Source organism: Myotis brandtii, unplaced genomic scaffold (assembly GCF_000412655.1).
Source record: "Myotis brandtii unplaced genomic scaffold, ASM41265v1 scaffold100, whole genome shotgun sequence".
In the NCBI taxonomy this organism is placed as follows: Eukaryota; Metazoa; Chordata; class Mammalia; order Chiroptera; family Vespertilionidae; genus Myotis; species Myotis brandtii.
In genome coordinates, this window is record NW_005353326.1 from 513,354 (window position 1) to 527,795 (window position 14,442).

Below are 14,442 nucleotides of genomic sequence, written 5' to 3' on the forward strand. Positions count from 1 at the left end.
GGGTTTGTTTTTTCCTTTTTTTTTTTTTTTTTTTTTTTTTTTGCATGTATTTATTTGTCCAGTTTCCCTAGTTCCATGTATTGAAGTGGCTCTTCTTTCTCCATTGTGTGTTTTAGCTTTTTTGTCGTAAATTGTGTGGGTTTATTTCTGAGCTCTCTATTCTGTTCGATTGATCTATGTGTCTGTTTTCATGCCAGTACCATTCTGTTTTAAATACTATAGCTTTATAATATGGTTTGAACTCCAGAAGTGTGATACCTCCATCTTTGTTCTTTCTCTAGATTGCTGTGGCTATTTGGAGTCTTTTGTACAAATTTTAGGATTGTTTGTTCTATTACTGAAAATATTCCATTGGCATTTTAATAAGGATTGTTTTGAATCTATAGATTTCTTTGGGTAGTATGGTTATTTTAACAATATAGTAGTTGCCCCCTACCTATGGGGGATATGTTTCAAGACCTCCAGTGGATACCTGAAACCACAAATGGTACCAATCCCTATATATATATTACATTTCCCCCCACTATGCGTATGTATCTATGATAATGATGAGTTTATAAGTTAGGTACCATAAGATATTAACAATACCCAGTAATAAAATAGAATAATTGTAATGATATGCTGTCATAAAACTTAAGTGAATGTGACCTCTCTCTTTCTCTCTCAGAATCTCATATTGTACTGTGCTCTTGTGATGCATTGATGGAACCATTTCATAAATAAGATGGCTGTCAACATGCTGCTTATTATGTTGCCAAAATATGAGCAGATAATTTTGGAGTATGTTTTAGAGCATCTGATTTCTTCACAATGTACACTATGTCTTGCTTTATCATATTTCCTGCAGTATTACTACACAGAACCAGAGTTAATCTGTTCTTCCATGCTGGTGCCTCCATTCTACTTTTTCCCTCTTTTTGGTTAAAGTTTAAAGTTTAATTTTATAGGCAAATATTTTAGAAATTTTGTTCTGAATAATTATTATCTAGGTTGAGTCCAGCTGGAATTAATTATCCTATATAATAAAAAGCTAATATGCTAATTAGACTAGATGACAGAATGACCTTCCAGAACAACCTTCTGGAATGACCAGTGGGTGGGGGGCGGGGTCGCAAGGCAGCCAGGGCCGTGAGGGCCGAGCCCCTTGCATGAATTTCATGCATCAGGCCTCTAGTAAATACTATAAAATAAAGCACAAGAATCAGATCTATGTGGTTGCTTAGATAAATTCTTTATTCTAAGAGTTGATTACTTTTTTAAAGAGGAGGCCATAAGAAAAAGTAGATGGTGATCATTGAATTCATTCTTTATACATGTAAAAAAATCATGTAGTGGGAATGACAGTGATGTTAGTTGGTTTTTGCATTTTGTTTCAGAGAGCACAATTAGTTGTTTGTTTGTTTTAATTCTCACCAAAGGCTATTTTTTCATTGATCTTTAGAGAGAGAGTGAAAGGGAGGGAGGAGAGGAAGAGAGAGAGAGAGAAACATTGATGTGAGAGAGACACATTGACTGGTTGCCTTCTGAACGTCCCCCAACCAGGGGCAGGACTGAACCTGTAACCAAGGTAGGTGCCCTTGACCAGGAATCAAACCCACGACCCGTTGGTCTATGGGCCAATTTTCTAACCACTAAGCAAAACTGGCCCGGGCAGAGTAATTCCTCATTTTAATTCAAACTTCTAGTGATCTAAGTCTTAAGGTTATACAATTTTAAAAATCCTTAACTTGATTCAGTTTCCTAAAGTACCAAATTTGTAAAATCCAAAGTTGTCATCATAGACTGTACTGCTTTTGTAAATTGATGTATGAGAGAGATTTCTGTAAAGATTCAAGAGAAAAACTGTTGGGAACCAAATTTGTAACTAGACTGCAATTTCTCCTCTGGGGTGTGTCAGTTAAGTGGTATATTCCTTATCCACTTAGTCTTGTGCAATGATCGTTAAGCATTTCAGTAAATTTTGGTGAGTGGCCTTGCACTTTTCCTTGGGCAATTCTTGTTCACTGCCAGCTGTTGTCTTTAAGGAACCACAGTTATTAAGGAGATCTTCGTACTGGCAACTATTGGCGCATAGTTAATTGTCACAGTTACTGGGGCAATTGGCACAAGATGTTTCTTGTTTGTAAGAGGTATTCTTTTTAATAACATTATCAACAGGACAATATTGACAAACATATAGTATTTTAGACTGTCTTGATTGGGACAATAGGCAGTTCCTTATCCAATATGGTAAGATTAGTAGCGAATAACTTGGGTATAACATACAACTGTACTTGAACTAATTGGTCCTACACAATAGACAAAATCATGGCTGTCATCCTACCGGTTTTGAATTGCATTTGACCAGGTAGTAGGGTTGAAACTGAATGCAGATTCAGCTGTCTGCCACAACGAAAGCCAAGCTTGTGAGACAGGTGTTGGTGGGGAAAAAAGTAGTTTATCTAAGTGTCTGTGAGCTGAGAAGATGGTGGACTCCTGTCCTGTAAAACTGTGTTAACATCTTAGTGCAGGCAGGGTTTTTTTTTTGTTTGTTTGTTTTTTTTTATCAGGAAGGAGAGGGAAAGCAGAACAAAGAAATCAGGGGGAGGGAGCTGTGGATGTGCAGGCAGTGTTTTCGCCAGTCCCAGTGGAGAACTTTAATGTCAACTAAAGTCTGCCTTCACCACTCTATTGTCTGTTTCTATGGGTTATGCATACAGGGTCTTTGGTTGATTACTGATTAGCTCCCACTCACCCACCCTCCCTCACCTTCCCTCTGAGATTCCACACATTGTTCCATGCTTCCCTGTCTCTGGATCCACTCCGTTCATCAGTTTCTTTTGTTAATTAGATTCCACATATGAGTGAGATTGTGTGATACTTGTCTTTCTTTAACTGACTTATTTCACTTAGCATGATACTCTCCAGGTCTCTCCATGCTGTCTCAAAGGGTAAGATTCTTCTTTTTTACTGCTGCATAGTATTCCATGATATAAATGTACCACTGCTTTTTTTAATTCGTTATTGTTTAAAGTATTACATATAGTATTATATATGTCTCCTTTCCCTCCATTGACCTCTCTCCGGCCACTCCCCCGCCTCAGCACTTGCCCTCATCCCCCCTAGTATCTGTGTCCATATGCATGCGTACAAGTTCTTTTGTTGATCTCTTATCCACCTCCCCTCACCCTCCCCTGCCTTCCCTCTGAAGTTTGACGGTCTGTTTGATGCTTCTCTGTCTCCGGATCAGTTTATGTTGTTCATTATATTCCACAAATGTGTGAGATCATGTGATATTTATCTTTCTCTGACTGGCTTATTTCGCTTTAACATAATGCTCTCCATGTCCATCCATGCTGTTGCAAATGAAAAGAGTTCTTTCTTTTTTATAGCAGTGGAGTATTCCATTGTATAGATGTACCATAGGGTTTTTTTTTCCTGTTTTTTTTTTTTTTATTGTCTAAAGTTTTACATAGTCTCTTTTTCACCCAATTGATCCCCTCCCCGATCCCTTCCCAGCCCGGGCAAGCCCCCACCACCCCAATGTCTGTGTCTATTGTTTATGCTAATATGCATGCATATAAGTCCTTTGGTTGCTCTCTAACTTCCTCTCCCCTACCATTTGTCTCTAGATCGATCTATTCTTGTTCATCAAATTATGTTGATCATTATATCCCACATACGAGAGAGATCATGTGATATTTATCTTTCTCCGACTGGCTTATTTCGCTTAGCATAATGCTCTCTAGTTCCATCCATGCTGTTGCAAATGGTAAAAGTTCCTTCTTTTTAATAGCGGCATAGTATTCCATTGTGTAGATTGCTGCAGCTATTCGAGGTCTTTTTTGATTCTGTATAAATTTTTGGAGTATTTGTTCTAGATCTGTGAAGTATGCTGTTGGTATTTTAATAGGGGTAGTACATTCTTATTTTTACTGCTATGGTTAGTCAGTAGTATAAAGTTTTATCCTTTGTTATAGGGCCACTTGACAGAAATTCTCACCACATTTTGTACTGATTTTCTGGTCTTCTGCATTACTGTGTTCTAAAGTGCATTTGTTTTCCCCCTTTAGGGCATTAGCTTTTGCTTTTCTGCTCCATTCCATCTTTAGCATGTTGCTGACAAGTAGAGAGACTGATTTTCTTAGTTCATTGTGTGTATTTACAATATCTTTTTGAACTTGTGTTTGAATGGTTAACAAAGCAGTAAAGGCTGGATCCTTTCCTTCTGAAGGTAAAGGTGGAAGCAGCACAGCAGTCAGAAACACCACCACTGGGAGTAAAGCCATTGTGTTGGTTCTCAGAGTAGAATGAAGCATCTGCTTTATTAATAGAAAAGTATTGTGCCCTTTCTTGCAGGTGTTTCAAAACTAGGTGTGTTCTGCAGGCGTGTCTGTAGGAAGAGCATGGTGTATGATTTCATAATCCCTAACTCCAGAGCCCAGATCTTCCTGTTTGAGGGCAGGAGCCAAAGACCACAACAGTTCGCCCTCTCCTTTGCACTTTTATAAATGTAGGTGCTATTGAGCATCTTCTTCCAGAAGGGGAGAGATTGATTGGGGAACTTATATGCATATCCCATTCTACTCTGAGAACCAACACAATGGCTTTACTCCAAAAATTTATACGGAATCAAAAAAGACCTCGAATAGCTGCAGCAATCTTGAGAAAGAAAAACAAAGTTGGAGGAATCAGAATACCAGATTTCAAGTTATATTACAAAGCCACCATCATCAAAACAGCCTGGTTCTGGCACAAGAACAGGTATAAGGATCAATGGAACAAACAGAGACCCCAGAAATCGACCCAAGCCATTATGCTCAATTAATATTTGACAAAGGAGGCAAGAGCATACGATGGAATCTAGACTGTCTCTTCAGCCCTAACCGGTTTGGCTCAGTGGATAGAGTGTCAGCCTGCGGAGTGAAGGGTCCCAGGTTCGAGTAGTGTCATGAAATATCAAGCTGTCCTTTATAAAGGGATAAATCATGACACTACTCAGAATGGCATGCAATTTATCTATTTATTTAGAGTTAAATAAGAGATTTATTTACTTTGAAGATATTTATTTTTATTGTCTTTGTTGTTTTCATCCCCATTGACACCCTCCTCCCAAGACTTCACCACACTATTGTCTGTGTCCATGGGATATGCATATAAGTTCCCCAATCAATCTCTCCCCTTACCCCCATCTTCCCTCTGAATTCTTCAGTATGTTACATGGTTCTGTATCCCTGGATCTGTTTTGTTATTAGTTTATTTTATTCATTAGATTCCACATGTGAGTGAGATCATGTGATACTGATCTTTCTCAGACTGGCTTAATTTCACTTACCATAATACTCTCCAGGTCCATCCATGCTGTTGCAAATGGTAAGACTTCCTTCATTTTTACTGCTACATAGTATTCCATTGTGTAAATGCACCACAACTTTTTTATCTACTCATCTACTGATGGGCACTTCGGCTGTTTCTAAATCTTGTAAATTGTGCTGCTATTTACATAGGGGTGTATATATCCTTTCTGATTGGTGTTTTTGGGTTTCTTAGGATATATTCCTAGAAGTGGGTTCACTGGGTCAAATGGGAGTTCCATTTTTAATTTTTTGAGGAAACTCCATACTGTTTTTTGTAATGGTTGCACCAGTCTGCATTAAAACAAGAAATGTACTAAGGTTCCATTTCCTCCATATCCTTGCCAACACTTGTTTTTTGTTGATTTGTTGATGATAGCCATTCTGACAGGTGTCAGGTGATACCTCATTGTCGTTTTAATTTGCATCTCTCAGATGATTTGTGACTTTGAGCATTTTTTTTTATATGTCTCTTGGCCTACTGTATGTCCACTTTGGAGAAGTGTCTATTTAGGTCCTTTGCCCATTTTTCAATTGGATTGTTTGTCTTTCTTTTTTCTTTTTAATATATTTTATTGATTTTTTACAGAGAGGAATAGAGAGTTAGAAACATCGATGAGAGAGAAACATTGATCAGCTGCCTCCTGCACACTCCCTACTGGGGATGTGCCCGCAACCAAGGTACATGCCCTTGACCGGAATCGAACCCGGGACCTTTGAGTCCACAGTCTGACACTCTATCCACTGAGCCAAACCGGCTAGGGCTGTTTTTCTTTTGTGAAATTGTTTGAGTTCCTTGTAACCCCTTATCATTGCCAAATATGTTCTCCTCTACAGTGGGTTCTCTTTTCACTTTGTTGATGGTTTCTTTTGCTGTGCAGAAGCTTTTTATTTTGATGTATAGTCCCATTTGTTTATTTTCTCTTTAGTTTCCTTCACCCTAAGAGATGTATCCATAAACATACTGCTGCGAGAGATATCTGAGATTTTGCTGCCTATGGTTTCTTCTAAGATTTTTATGGTTTCACAACTTACATTTAGGTCTTTTACAGTATCTATTTTAAGTTTATTCTTATGTATGGTGTAAGTTGATGATCTAGTTTCATTTTTTGGCATGTACTTGTCCAGTTACCCAACACCATTTATTGAAGAGACTGCCTTGACCCCATTGTATGCTCTTGCCTCCTTTGTCAAATATTAATTGAGTATAATGGCTTAGGTAAATTCCTGGGGTCTCTGTTCTGTTCCATTGATCTATATGCCTCTTCTTTTGCCAGTACCAGCCTGTTTTGAGTACAGTGACCTTGAAGTATAACGATATCTGGTATTGTGATTCCTCCAAATTTGTTCTTCTTTCTCAAGATTGCGTCAGCTATCTTTTTTGCTTCCATATACATTTTTGGAGTATTTGTTCTAGATCTGTGAAATATACTGTTGGTAATTTAATAGGGATTGCGTTGACTCTATAGATTGCTTTGGATAGTGTAGACATTTTAATGATATTAATTCTACCAATCCATGAACACAGCATATTCTTCCACATGTTTATATCTTCCTCTATTTCTTTTTTCATTGTCCTATAGTTTTCCAAGTACAGATCTTTTACCTCCTTGGTTAAGTTTATTCCTACATATGTTAATTTTTTTGTTGTTGCAATGGTAAATGTAATAGCTTTTTTATTTTCTCTTTCTGAGAATTTATTATTGGTGTATGAAGATGTCATCAATTTTTGTGTATTATTTTTCCTGCTACGTTTCTGAATTTATTGATTAAACCTAATAGTTTTTTTGGGAGTTTTTAGGGTTTTCTATGTACAATATCATGTCATCTCTGAATAATGAGAGTTTTGCTTTCTCCTTTCTAATTTGGATGCCTTTTATGTTTTCTTCTTGTAGGATCGCTGTGGCTAGCACTTTTAGTACTAATTTGAATAAGGGTGGTGAAAGCAGACAACCCTGCCTTGTCCCTGTTCTTAGGGGAAATGGTTTTAGTTTTTTCCCATTGAGTATGATGTTGACTGTAGTTATGTCATATATGGCCTTCATTATGTTGAGATATGACCCCTCTATTCCCACTTTGCTCAGAGTTTTTAGCAAAAAAGTGTTGTTGAATGTTTTGTTGTTTTTTTTTGTTTGTTTTTTTTTGTCAGTTGATATGCTCATGTGATTTTTGTCTCCCAATTTGTCTAGGTCAGGGGTCCTCAAACTTTTTAAACAGGGGGCCAGTTCACTGTCCCTCAGATGGTTGGAGGGCCGGACTATATTTAAAAAAAAAACTATGAACAAATTCCTATGCACACTGCACATATCTTATTTTGAAGTAAAAAAACAAAATGGGAACAAATACAATATTTGTATTTGCATGTGGCCCGCGGGCCGTAGTTTGAGGACCCCTGGTCTAGGTGATGTTTACTGATTTTGGAATATTGTACCAGCTTTGCATCTCCAGAATGAATCCCAGTTAGTCATGGTGTATGATCTTTTTAATGTCTTGCTGGATCCAATTTGCTAATATTTTGTTGAGGATTTTAGCATCTGTTCATCAGGGATATTGGCCTGTAATTCTCTTTCTTTGACGTATTTTTATCTGTTTTTGGAATTGGGCTAATGCTGGCCTTGTAAAAACAGAGCTGGGAAATATTCCTTCCTCTTGGATTTTTTGGTATAGTTTGAGGTGTATAGGTGTTAGTTCTTCTTTGAATGTTTGGTAAAACTCCTCTGTGAAGTCATCGGGACCAGTGTTTTTGTTTGCTGGGAGTTTTTCTGATTATTGCTTTAATTTTATCAGTAGTTATGGGCCTGTTCAGGTTTCCTGATTTAGTTTTGGAAGATTGTATTTTTCTAGGAATATGTCCATTTGTCCAGGTTTTCCAGCTGGTTGGAATACTGTTGTTCATAGTATTTGCTTACAATACTTTGTATTTCTGTGGGGTCAGTTGTTACTTTGCCTCTTTTGTTTCTAATTTTGTTTATTTGGTTTCTCTCCCTTTGTTTCTTGATGAGTCTGACTGGAGATTTATCCATCTTGTTTATCTTTTCAAAGAACCAGCTCTTGGTTTTATTGACTTTATATTTATATATATATATATTTGTCTCTATGTCATTTATTTCCACTCTGATCTTTATTATTTCCTTCCTTATACTTACTCTGGGCTTTTGTTGTTGTTTTCTTTTTAATTCTTTAAGTTGAATGGTTAGATAACTTAGTAAAAGTTATTCTTGTTTTTGGAGGTAGATCTATAGTGCTATGAACTTCCCTTTCAGGACTGCTTTTGCTGTGTCCCAGAGATTTGGCGTTGTTGTGTGTTCATTTTCATTTATTTCCAGGAAATTTTTGATTTCTTTCTTGATCTCATTGGTAACCCATTCATTGTTTAGTAACATGCTATTTAGCCTCCACATGTTTGCATGTTTCTGAGTGTTTTTATTGTGCTTTATTTCTAATTTCATGCCATTGTGATCTGAGACAATGCTTGATATGATTTCATTCTTCTTGAACTTGTAGAGCCTTAGTTTGTGTCCAACAAGTGGTCTATCTTTGAAAATGTCCCATGTGCACTTAAGAAGAATGTATATTCTGGGAGAGCATGAAAAGTAAGAACTTTCACATCACAGGAGTACCAGAAAGAGAAGAGTCCAAGCAAGGATTAAAGAACCTGTTTAACCCTTTGCGGTTCAATTTTATTTTTGGAATTCAAACAGCCTGGTCCAAATTAATTGACAGGATTGAATGTTTAAGTTATCTGTCTCACTAGACCTCAGTTCGACGTTGGACCTGCTCCTAGCGCCTGGTCTGTCGAGTCAGCCTCCACGTTGGAATGAAAAGGGTTAAAGAAATAATGGCAGAAAATTTCTGCTCTTGACTGTAAATGTCCATTTCATCTGATCTAATGTGTCATTTAGGATCGCTGCTTCCTTGTTGATTTTTTTTTTGTCTAGAAGATCTACCCAGTGATGTCTGTGGGATGTTAAAGTCCCCTACTATGATTGTATTGTTGACGATCTTTCCCTTAAAATCCTCCAGAAGTTTTTTAATATATATTGGATGCTTCAGTATTGGGTGCATATATGTTTGCCAGAGTTATATTCTCTTGTTGTAATGATCCCTTTAGTATAATGAAATGGCCTTCATTGTCTCTTGTTATGTCCTTCACTTTGTAGTCTATTTTGTCAGATATTAGTATTGCTACCCCAGCTTTTTTCTTTCTTCTTTTCTATTTGCATGGAAAATTTTTTTCCTACCCCTTCACTTTCATTCTCTGTGAATCTTTTTTTCTGAGGTCTCTTGTAGACAGCATATACACTGAGTGGCCAGATTATTATGGCCACCCCATCAGTACTCATTGGGCCACCTTTTTTGACTTCAATACTGCGGCGATTCTTCTTGGCATTGACTCCATGAGATGTTGAAAGGTGATGCGAGGAATCTGACACCATGCCTGATGAATAGCACTGTCCAGTTCCGTGAGATTTGATGGTTGTGGAACCAGCTGCCTGATGGCTTTTAACTTCGTCCCACAATTGCTCAATTGGATTGAAATCTGGTGATTGTGGGGGCCACCTAAGCAAGGTAAAGTCTCCCTCATGTTCTTGAAACCACTCCTGCACAATACGCGCATTGTCTTGTTGGAAGAAGCCATCTCCATTGGGATATGCCATCAACAAGATAGGATGAACTTGATCAGCAATTATACTTAGGTATGTTGTGCTATTCAGACGTTGTACATAAATTAAAGGGCCCAAATCATGCCAGGAAAACATGCCCCAACCATAACACTGCCCCCACCAGCTTGAAGGGTTGTACTCATTCATGTGGGGTGCATGCTTTCATACTGTTTCTGCCAAATTCTCACTCTGCCATCTGCATGATGCAACTGGAAACGTGATTCATCAGACCACATGACTTTTTTCCACTGCTCAACTGTCCAATCCTTGTGTTCCTGTGTGAATTGGAGACGTTTTATCTTGGTAACTGCAGACAGCAAAGGTGTTCAAACAGGCCTTCCACTTCCCTATCCCATACGATGCAGTGTATGGCTAATTTGCCTACAAACGTCAGATGGTCATAATAATCTGGCCACTCAGTGTATATGGGTCATGTTTTCTTATCCATTCAGCTACTCTATGTCTTTTGATTGGAGCATTTAAGCCATTTACATTTAAGGTTATAATTGATAGGTACTTACATGTTGCCATTCTTAATCTTTATGCTTCTGTTCTTCTCTTTCTCTCTATTTCTTCTTCTTATAGCAGTCCCTTTAGTATTTCTTGTAGTGCTGGTTTGGTGGTAATACATTCTTTTAACCTTATTATTTCTGCTTACACTCTTTATTTCACCTTCAATTTTGAATGATAGTCCTGCTGGATAGAGTAGTCTTGGGTTTAGTCCCTTGGTTTTCATTATTTTGTCTACTTCGTGCAACTCCCTTTGAGCCTGAGATGTTTCTATTAAGAAAACAACTGATAGTCTAATGGGAACTCCCTTGTAAGTAACTTTCTGCCTCTTTCAGCCTTTAATATTCTTTCTTTATCTTTAACATTTGCTATTTTAATTATTATGTGCCCAGTTATGCATCTTTTGGGGTTCATCTTGGCTGGGATCTCTCTGTGTTTCCTGAACTTGAGTGACTCTCCTTCACCAGGTTGGGAAATTTCCACCATTATTTATTCAAACAGGTTCCCTAGTCCTTGTTCGGATTCTTCTCCTTTTGGTACCCCTGTGATGTGAATGTTGTTATTTTTCATGTTGTCTCAAAGCTGCCTTAAAGTTTCGTCCTGCTTTTTAATTTTTTTTTTTTTCATTTGATGATCTGGATGGGTGTTTTTGTTTTTTTTTCCCTACTTTGTCTTCTTTTTATTTATTTATTTTTTTGTCTTTTTTTCTACTTTGTCTTTTAATTTACTGATTTGGTCCTCAGCTTCTTTTAGTCTGCTGTTGAATCCTTCCAGGCTGTTATTTCAGCTATGTTGTTCCTCATTTCCAATAGATTTTTATTCATTGATTCAACCTCTATTTTCATTGGTGTAGTTCTCATTAAGGCCCTTAATATTCTCATTAATTTCCTTATACTTCTCATTCAGCTGCTTATAATTCTCACTGAATTGTCTGAGCACTCTTGTTACCATTACTCTGAATTCTTTACCTGATTAATTGCTTTCCTCCATTTCATTTAGTTCCTTTTCTGGCAATTCCTCCTTTTCTCTCATTTGGGTGTTATTTCTTTGTCTCCCCATTTTTTTGCTGTCCATTTGTTTCTATGTATTAGGTCAAATTGCTATGCCTCCCAGTCTTTGTGGGGTGGTGTTATTTAGTAGATATTTTGTGGGACCAAGTGGTGCAGTTTCTTACATCTCCTGAGCTGGTTGCTGCACAAAAACATCTTGCTTGAGTTATTTGGGTTCTCCTAGTGTAGTTGTTGTACCGTTCATGGATGGAATCTCCTCTCAGGCTGGCTGACTATGTGCTCACCCCAGACCACATTGTGTAAGCTATTGTGGAGGTGCTGACAGAACAGAACAAAATACAACACAACAAAATACAACACAACAAAATGTGAAGCTAAAACAAGACTCCTACAGCAACAACAAAAGCAACCACCAGAGGAGAGAATTAGGAAAGAAAACAGGAATGATAGAAGAAAAGAAAGAAAAAAATATGAGGAGAGAAATAACAGAACCACCAACCAACCACCACCAACAAAATAACCCCACACAAACAAAAACAAACAACATAGGGTGGGTATAAAAGAATATGTAGGTGCAGAGCTGAAATAAAATAAGAATAAGGAATTAGGAGAATAGAGGAAGGAAAACAGTTTAAAATAAAGGAGGAAGAAAAGAAAAGCAAAAAAGGGGGAGGAATATGTAGGTGCAGAGCTGAAATGAAGAAAATAAGAATAAGGAATTAGGGGAATAGATGAAAGAAAACAGTTTATAATAAAGGAGGAAGAAAAGCCAAAAAAAATTTTTTTAAAGGAAAATAGAGGAGAGAACAGATAGACCCAAAGTCGAAAAGGAAAAAAAAAAAGATATGAGACAGCAGGGGAAAAAGAAAATAGAAAAGAAAAGAAAAAAAAGGGGGGGGGGGGGGGAAATGTGTAGGAAAAGGGAAGAGGAAAACTAGATATATGAATGAAACAATAGAGACTAGAATAATTGCAAATCAATTAAGGAGATAGTTAAAGTAGATAAATAAAAAAAGAAAGGAAAGAGAAAAAGGTTTTAAAAGGGGAAAGGAAAGAAAAAAGAGAACAAAAAAATGAAGTGGCATTCTTTTCAGCTGAGTTTCGTGCTCCATGGCATCTCCCTTTAGATCCTACTCTTCTGATGACTGTGGCTGACTGTTCTGTCTGCCAATTCTGGGTTTTCCATGAGATATTTAGGTGCTAACTAATCATTTTCAGAAATTGTCCTCCTTTGGCTTTCAGCAACCTGCTTGAAACTCCAAGCTATCCACAGTTTGTGTCTGTCTCCACAGAACATGGCTGCAAGCAGGAGGGGACAATCAGCTCTCTAAAGCACAGTTATTAGCAGTGGCCCAGGGCTGGGTCAGAAAATTTCCCTTGGTTCTCCAGGCGCAGTCTCTGCCCATCTTTGTCTTTTAACCAGCTGTCAATCTTAATCGCTCAAAACTTTGTTTCTGAAAGGACTTTAGTGCTTTAGTGAGTTGGGGGGGTGGGGGGGGCGGGTGCTGGTTCAGATTTCAAGGAATGTGGTTGGTGTGTTTCCTTGTCCCATAGCAACTCCTCTGCAAGCGGCCCAAAATATTACTCTGCTCTCGGCTGGGCAGAGATCCTTGTATGCAACTTAGTGGGATCAGCTAGAAACCTGGAGTTTCTACCAGCTCTCCCGTGTGGGGAAAGTACCGTCAGGTTCCTGGGATGGTGAAGAGAAAGACCCCTCTCCCAATCCAGTCACTGAAGCTCCCTGAGACTCTTCAAACCCATAGGCTTGGCCTCTGCTTTTGTTTCCTCTGAAAAGCTCCTCTCAGGAAAAATGGCTGTTTTGGTTTGGGTGCATAGAAACAACCAAATGCAGAACTCCTGGCTACTGCTTTTCTACGTCTCCCTGCACTGCTTCCCACCCCAGCTTCTCTTTAGCACCTCAAGTCCACACCTTCCTCCTTGCACCAAAGCCTCAAGTGAGTAGCTGCAAATGAAAACTGTGCTCTGGGTTTAGAGAAAAAACAAACAAACAAACAAACAAATCACAAAACTGACTTTCTCTCCAACCAGCTCTGGTCTACAGTTTCCAGGCTCTGCTGCAGCCAGCAGCCCTGCCACCTTTCACCACAGGATGTTACATGGGCTGGGGGGCCTTGGCTCTGGTGCTCCGTGCTGTGGAACCCAGCCTGGGTTTGGGCCTCTATCTTCTGAGAAAACAGACCCTCTGTAGCCCAGCGCTACCTCCTCTCTTGGCCTGCTGGCCTTCCGCCTCTGGGACCTGGGTCAGCTCCCCTTGAGACCTTGCCCTTCCTACTGGTCTCCAGGTGTTTTCTGTCCTCCTTTGATGTAAGTCTCCTCAGCTGAACCTCTGTTGGTAATTCCAGGTGAATATTCTCCAATTTAGTTGTATTTCCACTCTGGCTCTGGGATGAGGTGCACAACAGGTCTGCCTATTTGGCTGCCATTTTCCCTCCTTCTTACATATTCATTATGTTCTACTCCCTTATAGCTTAGATTTAAAGGATGTCCCAAAATTCACGCAAGAAGTAATTTTGATAGAAAACACAGGTTTATAATTAAAAATTGTAAATTTTTTATTGATTCATAAAGTATACAGTATAGGGTTATGTATGGAATAGCATATCGGGTAAATGGCCTCCACGGCTTTGCTGGCACATACACACTCTTTTGTTATTGCCTGAGCAGCCGCATTTTCAAAGAAGAATATTCCGATGATGTCTCCAGCCCAAAATCCGCACCAAACAGTGACACATTGACTCCAGCCCATCCGCACCAAACAGTGACACATTGTGGATGCATTTGTTTCTCAACAATCAGTCATGGATTTTCTGAACCCCAAATGCGACGACATTGTCGATTAACGAAGCCATCAAGATGAAAATGAGCCTCATCGAAATTCAGCCACATTTATGCAAAACGGTCATG

General features: G+C 38.5%; 1 protein-coding gene and 1 pseudogene across 3 annotated transcripts in view; one reads left to right on the forward strand and one right to left on the reverse strand.

The window, feature by feature from the left end:
* Positions 1–14,442, forward strand: part of SNAP47 (synaptosomal-associated protein, 47kDa) — a 119,039-nt gene that overhangs the window by 32,848 nt on the left and 71,749 nt on the right. The window lies entirely within an intron of this gene.
* On the reverse strand, positions 1,922–4,268 carry LOC102242289 (annotated as a pseudogene).